The sequence below is a fragment of the Arvicola amphibius genome, chromosome 12 (genome assembly GCF_903992535.2).
Source record: "Arvicola amphibius chromosome 12, mArvAmp1.2, whole genome shotgun sequence".
NCBI classification, from domain to species: Eukaryota; Metazoa; Chordata; class Mammalia; order Rodentia; family Cricetidae; genus Arvicola; species Arvicola amphibius.
In genome coordinates, this window is record NC_052058.2 from 11,857,795 (window position 1) to 11,865,983 (window position 8,189).

The following is an 8,189-nucleotide window of genomic DNA, read 5'->3' on the forward strand; positions in this document are numbered from 1 at the left end:
CAGACTCAGCCTGGGAGGTGTATGCTGTCCACAGACTCAGCCTGTCTTTACACACTTTCAACATGCTATCCAACACTCAGTCTACGGAAAGGTAAGAACGAGCCTTACAGCTGAAGTGGCAATGCAATTGAATGAAGCCTCATATAGACAATTGCCAGGCCTGCATGGGACTCATAAATCATGACTCTGATGAGAGATGTCCAAGAAAACGGTGACGAGATAGGAAGTTTGAGGAAAGGACTGAAAGCCACAAAAGGAGCCAAATGGGTGTTCTTCGTCTACATTAAGAGATCGATGGGTGGGAAAGACTAAATGCAGCTCACAAGAAAATACAGGAAAGACAAAAATTCTCAGAGTGAGACATAGAGAAATAGAGGGAAACCTTTTTTAAAAAGACTAAGAGACCTACAAAGTGTTTCTTTTCCAATAGTGTGAGTAAAATGTGTTCAATTCTGTACTATTAAAAAGACAAAAAAAAAAAGAGGGCTCAAACCACAGGTTATAAAAAGCACCATAAGTTCTGAGCGAAACAATCAAAAAGAAAATTGCGCTTAAACACATTATAGAATACTAAGTACAAAGAGAAAGCAAGCCAACAAAAGGGACAGCCTGCTCTGACAGAGCAAGGATGCGACCAACAGCTGACTCTCCTGCGTGAACTATGGAGTCCCAGGAGACAGTGGGACAGCATCCTCAAAAAGCTGAAAGGAAAAAAGCTGAGCCCTTAAAATTCTTCAAAACATATTGGCATTCCATGATGAAGACTCAGTAAAAAAAATATTCTGAGACAAGCAACTAAAATTTTCAGCAGAGTAATCTCACTAAGGGAAATTCTAAAGAGAGTTCTGCAAGCAAAAGAAATATAAGACAAGTTAGGCTTTCTCCCCTATGCTCACATATCATGGGATATATGTGTTTGGATCAAAAGGAACATATCAAATAATCCTATCAATAAACAATATGGGACTGGGGGGGGGGTACAGTGAGTGAAAGCCCAGGTTTTCAAGTAAGCATGAGGACATGAGTTCAAATCCCCAGAATTTACAAAGAAGGCAGACTTGTAGCTCCAGGGACCTATTCTCCTATGGGAAGGTGGGACGTGGAGACAGGAGAGTGGAAGCTCATGGACCAGTTAGCCTGCTGTAGGATGCAGAAAAGCGAGGGAAAGGACTTGCCTCCAGGGAGGTGGAAGGCAAGGACTAACACCGAGGTTGTCCCCTGACCTCTACACACGTGCTATGATGTGCACACACTGCATTCACACTAAGAAATTTGCACACATACATTTATACACTGTATATATACATTTACATACACACACATAAGTGACAGTAATGTATATGAACACATTGCTACATGTAACAGCATACATGGCTCTTCTAAACATAATCATAATGTTAAGTGACTAGGGCACATATTTTATTATTTCATTTGCCTAATGCTAATTTTAAAAACTAGTCAAAAGAACTGTGGTAGATGTTATAGTTGAAGTCATATTTGGGGGAAGGGTGGTAGCCATGTGGGGGGGGTGCTTCTAGAAGGAGGGCTGATGCCCTAGGCAGGAGGAGAGGCACACTGGGTATATTCACATTAAATGGATTAATAAACGGTTTCTCTGTTTCCTGCATTAATATCATGCTTCCATTTAAAATTTACTGAACAACAAAAACAAATTTATTTTTCAGAATTATATAAAACAATCATTTTATAAGTAATAACTTCCTAGTAATTCCACTTGGGTAATTTACTCTTAGCAAATAATTTAGTGAAATACAATAATTTCATTTTTGGTACTTCATCCTAGAGGAATAATTTTATGGAATATACACTATGGTATATCCCATAGAGTATGATAGATTCGCATGGCTCCCTGTGTTTTGCAAAGTTAATCTTTTTGTGTAGCAATTTTCTTTCTAATGTTTCTATAGTAAATAATGATCAAAACCTTAGATGGTCCGGTAATTTTTTTCTTTTCTAAAATTATCTCTCTAAAATAAACTACCAATAAAAATATTTATGAAGAATACATAATGTAAATGTTGTTTAATATAAAAAAAGATATTTACAGGAGGGGCTGGAGAGGCTGCTCAGCAGTTCAGAGTATGCACTGCCATTCTAGAGACCAGAGTTCAATTCCCAGTGCCCATGTTAGCCAACTTACAGGGCTTTAACTCTAGCTCCAGGGTTCAGCACCTTCTTCTTCCTCTGTGGGTAATGCACACCCTCCTTCCTTCCCTCCCTCCCTCCCTCCATCCCTCCCTCCCTCCCTCCCTCCCTCTCTCTCTCTCTCTCTCTCTCTCTCTCTCTCTCTCTCTTAAAAAATAAAATAGGGTTTGCTCTGATTTTCCTGTCTTAGAACTCTTGGCTAAAACACAAAAGCACGTTCCCAACTATCTCTGCTTGGTTCTTTCTCTGGCTCTCCCTTGCAGAGAAACTCCTCCAAGCCAGTTTGAGCCCCTATTTCAGGACTTAGGTTTGAAAGCAGAGCAACCTGGGAATACAAACACACAAACTACTCACTCACTGACAGAACTTGCTGGAGAGAAAACAGCACCGGATCTAAACCACTAGAGAACCTGATTCTCCCAAAATCCTCCTGCAGTTTCTGGAAGACATCTAGATGCTTCGGCAAACGCTGTTTCCTCATCCCGTGCATACTGGTTACTTCGTTGCTACTGAAAAATCTCATGGGGAACTATTAAACTTTCCTGCACCTCAAGGCCTTTAGTTTGGAGCTGGGGAGACTGATTCAGTCAGTAAGGTTCTTGCCGCACAAACATGAGGACTTGAGATCAGGTCATCAGAGCCTAAGTATGAGCTGAACACAGCAGCACACAGCTCTGGAGAAGTGGGGACAAAGGGACCCCCTCGGGCTTGCTGGTCAGCCCGCTTAGCCAAATGGTGAGCTCTAGGTCCAGTGTCTCAAAAATAAGAGGAGGGTAATGAAGGAAAACATCTCTGGCCTCTGCATATATGTGTAGATACATGCACCAGCACATACATGTGCACGTACACACACATACACACACACACACACACACACACACCTCCTAAACATGACCACACATGGAAATAAGTTTGTCGCTGGCAGGAAACCTGATATGAAATTTATGGTTCAGGGTTTTTTTTCCTGAGACTTCCCTAGAAATGGCAGAATTAACCCATTCCTATCATATAAAATTTTTATTTCCTCATGAGTCATTTCACTTGTTCATTCCTTCGTTCATTCCACAATTTTTGCTGCCAATGTCCTAAAAGATATTGTGCCAGGTTCTGGATATGAAGAAAAATCTATTTTTCCTGTACTGATTGAGCTCAAATTCTAGAAGAGAGAATCTGAGTCAGCTGGTTTTCTAGCCTGCAGGGTCATGGCAGTGGTGGGAATCAGCCATGCTGAGGCATTCCCAAGGGCAGGGATTGAGGTCGGGGGCTGGGCTAGTAATCTATGGCTTATATAATCATCTACCTCAAGCTCATGGCTTCCAACAAGTGGCACTTAACATCTCACAGTTTCCATGGATCAGGAATCCCTACATCATTTACATGAAGTTGATCATTATGGCCAGCCTGTACATATCTCTGCCTGGAACCTGGGTCACCTTCCAAGATCACACAGGTGTAAGCAGATTTGAATTGCAGTTATAAAACTAAAGATTCTTTCCAGCTGTATGTGTGGGGCTGTTCTTGTCTCTTCAGTGACCCCACAAGTCCTGGCCACACAGCCCTGTCAAGAACCATTTCATGCCGGGCGGTGGTGGCGCACGCCTTTAATCCCAGCACTCGGGAGGCAGAGGCAGGCGGATCTCTGTGAGTTCGAGGCCAGCCTGGTCTACAAGAGTTAGGTCCAGGACAGGCTCTAAAAAAGCTGCAGAGAAACCCTGTCTTGAAAAACCAAAAAAAAAAAAAAAGAACCATTTCATAACATGGTAGTTTACTTATTTATAAATTATTTACTTATTAAAGTCAATCAAATTCTAGATCTTCTTCCAAAGGTTTGCTTAAATTCACCAGACTCTCTAGGATAATCTTCCTTTTGATTCATTAGAAGCCAAATGATCGCATCTGCAAAAGCTCTCATTTCCATTTAATACAAATTAATCAAGGGACTATTTGTCATATTCACATGCACACAAAGGCAGAGAGTCTTGTGAAGTATGGACACTGGAGGACAGAACCCTGGGGCCTGTATTAGAATCAACCTCTGTTGACACCTATCCCACAATAGAACACCCAGTAGCATCCAAAGAGGAAAGAAGCAATCGTAAGTAGAGGAATGCGGGAGATGGGGATGCAGGGAGACAGGGATTCAGGGAGCGGAAGAGGTGATTCAGCTAAAGGCTCTGATCAGTACATTGTTGCCCATGAGAATATCACAGGACGCTCCTCATGAGAATATTACAGGACACTCATGAGAATATCACAGGACGCTCAAGGAAAGGGCCTGGCTGCTTCTCTTTCTACCTAGACTACACAGCAGATGAAAGGTCACTCCCCAGACAGAAGAACTTTGCAGGGAGATATGAGGTTATCACCGGACGCTTGGGTGTCTTTAGGCAAAATATAAAGATGACATCTGTCTATCTACACCCTGGAGAAAGGGAGGCTAGAATAAATGGTACAGTTTTGGAGGCTATCCTTTAGAAAAGTCAGTCAGGAAACCCTAGTAATAGAGACAGTCAATGCATGTGGGTAGACAAGGAGGACTCAGACCTTAGAAAAGTGCAGAAGGAAAGACAGGAGCAGACAGAGGTAAGGAAGTGAAGGCTCTGGGAATAACCAGAAAGAGAAGCAAGGCTTCAAGGAGGTGGCCCCAGTGACCAAAGTTGCCCAGATGTTAAAGACCAAAAGCCATCCATTCACCAAAGGGGACCTGCAAACTGTATGGGTTACCGCTTTCAAGTCAAACATAAAGAGAAGATATTTCAGTGGGCCAGAGGGTGGCTGCTCCGTGGAGGTGAAGGTCCAGAAGATTCTTTCACGTGAGCAGGAGGGAGAGCATAGACTTTGCAGGGTGGGCTGTGGCAGAATTGATCATAACCACAGAGGACACTGCCGTCCTATGTTGAGTCACAGAGACACAAAAAAGCCAGAACAGACTACATAAATCCTTCAGATCACATTCATGTGCTAACAGGGTTTTTTCAAAAAAAAAAAAATCTTTCTTTGGAAAACTCGAATGGACTCTTCGGCCACATCTGGGTCTTCCTTTCACACTTATCAAACCCAGGCCACCTCCCCCTCAAAGCATCTTTCACAGCGGCAATTTTCCAATTGCTGTTGTGACTCCCTGCGTTGAACTCCATGAAAGGTGACAGGATGCTCATCTCTGATTGGCTCAGCATTATATCCCCGAGACCTCACAGAGGTCCTGGTACCTATCAGCCCTTAGGTAAACAGGTACTAAATATGTACATTAAAGCTTTGTATTTTAGAACTCAGGAACCTGAGTCTGCAGAGTTAAGAGCCCTAGAAGCAGGCTGACAAAGTCTGTGCTCATTTCCAGGCCTCTCGAATGAATGCGCACCTCCTCCTCCAGCGTTAACGCATTTCCTCTGAGTAAGCAGGGCCTGCGCGTCATCACCAGCCTCTAGAATGGACAGCTCGGGGCTATCACAGCCCAGCCTTGCCATGGTTCCGATGACACCAGCCTGCCATGACTCTACAATCCCTCTTTGTGAACTCCCACTTAGCAAGGACTCACTCGGCACAGAGCACAACGAGCTCAGGGCATTATGTGCATTGACTCATTTTATTTCCATAATAATTCCTCACTTTGGTTGATAGTACTCTTTTCACACGAAGAACAGCTAAGTCTTTGAGAAGTCAAGTCACTTAGGCAGTTCGGGTGTCAGGGAACAAAGACAGCTCTGGCAGACCCCAGAACACAGGGCCTCACCGACCACGCTCTCTGGCGCTTTACCAACCATGTCTTTTTATGAGATGTTTAGCAATTCCAGTGTTCTCTTCTGTTAACACTTTATTTGTAACTGCGCTGTCAGGAATGAAATATTCTAAGCAGACACTTGGGCCCCTCCATATAGCTGTCAGTCTGTTGAAACAGTGGACTCCAAGAAATTGGAATTTCCTTAGGAGGTCCATATGGAAAGAGAGAGAAAATACAGGAAGGGAGGGAGGGGAGGAGAGAGAGAAAGAGAGAGGGGGGGGAAAGGGGAGGGAGGAGGGAGGGAGGGAGGGAGGAGGAGGGAGGAACGAAGGAAGGAAGGAAGGAAGGAAGAAGGAAGGAAGGAAGGAAGGAAGGAAGGAAGAAAGGACGGGAGGAGAACAAGATAGATGGAAGGACAATGGAGGGGAGAATGAAAAAGAGAGAGGGGTGAAGAAAGGATTAGGAACCTTGGTGCCAGCCCTAGAGTAACTTATTTCCTGGAAGAGACTTCACACAGTTCTGGACAAACTGTCAGGGCCATCTTGCAGAAGCAACTAGGACAGAGACAGTGATGGGCCATAGACAGGCAGGCAGGACAGCACCCTGGCCAGAACTACTTAACTATGCACACCTTCTGCACTAGGCATCTTTGCTCCTCTCCCCAGGTAGCCATATTGAATAAATATCTGCTTTTCACCATTGCTTGTCTACTTAGTTGGCCTGTTGAGGCTAGTGACCAAGCCTAGTTGTTATGATTGCCAGAACACAGGCTCTGACCGTAACAACACCGGTAACAAATTAAGGAAAGTAGATTGACCAGCCAAAGAAACCAATGAGCTCCTGCAAGGCACTGTGAGTTACTATGAGATGGAATTATAGGGTTCTGGCTAATTATAAAGAAAGTCATTGAACTTAAATGAAAACACTGCTACTCATTTTAAAGTAATATAAACTTTATGATAAACAGTATCTATGAAAACTGTTATATACATACAAATGTGTGTGAGTGTATGTGTGTGTAATTCTCCTACCAATGCCCACATGCATTAGAAATATCATTAGAAATACCCATGGCCACGCCACAAGAGGAGGGAAGACTGGAGATTCCTAGTTTAACTATTTTTTCAGTTTTACCTGTTTCATACTTCCTCTTCCCAGAAGGGGGACATTTACTCTTCTGTCTCACATCTTTCCTAAGCAGAAGTATGGCCAATTCAAATGCCTCACGTGGTCGGAATAAGAAAATCCTCTCGACATAAACCCGTCTTTGAGAGATGAGGAAGTGTGGCGTTCTGGTCGATTAATGACAGGTGACAAAGGAAATGTAACTGAGCCTTTGGCAGAAGCGCTAATCAAAGAGTTTGGGAGGAGAACTTCTGTTTTCGCCTCTAAAGACACCAACTGCAGCTGTGTGAAGTGGGAGCCTGTTTGATCACTACAAATCTAGGTCTACATCTGTTCAATGACACCATAAAAATGAGCTCCCCTCCAGCCCGCCATGCTGAGTTCCGTATTAAACATGTGTTCAGCCATAGGGCAGAGCTTGCTGGCCGGTGGATGGCCCATTAAGCCAGGCTATAAGGACATTCCCCATTGAGCTCTCTCTAGCCCCAAGGTTGACTTGTTCAGATGACACTAGACACACTACTTAGATGTTGCTCCAGGTCCTTGAGTCAACCAACTTCAAACTGAGCTCATTTTTCTCACCAGAAAAAAAAAAAAGAGCCCAAGGGCTTGGGACTATTCCTCATCATCTTATCTCTTTGCAGGAAAGATGCTCTCAGCAGTGCAGTCTATCAAACCAAAACCTTAAACCTCTTTATGGCTGTTCCTTCTACCCCTGTCACCCATTCCTCACCATGTCCTATTGATGCTTCTTGGGTCCTGACCAATTCTGTATACAGTTCTGTGGGGCAATCATTAATCCAAAACCTGGATAGTTGCAACTGACAATCCCTCTGCTCAATGTGGCATCTGCAAAACCATTCCCCATGATGTCTGTGGAGTTATCCATAAAAAAAAGAAAGAGAGAGAGAGAGAGAGAGAGAGAGAGGAGAGAGTGAGAGAGAGGAGAGAGAGAGAGAGAGAGGAGAGAAACATTTTAAAAAACGGCAATGGAGCAGTTGCTTTTTCAGAGGGGCCCGGTTAGGTTTCCCAGCACCTATATGGCAGCTCCAAGCATCCATAACTGCAGTTCCAGGGGTCTGCCACCTTCTTCTGCCCTGTGTTAGTGCCAGGCATGTGCATGGTACACATATATACATGCTAGCAAAATACTCAGATACATAAAAAATAATCTAAAAAG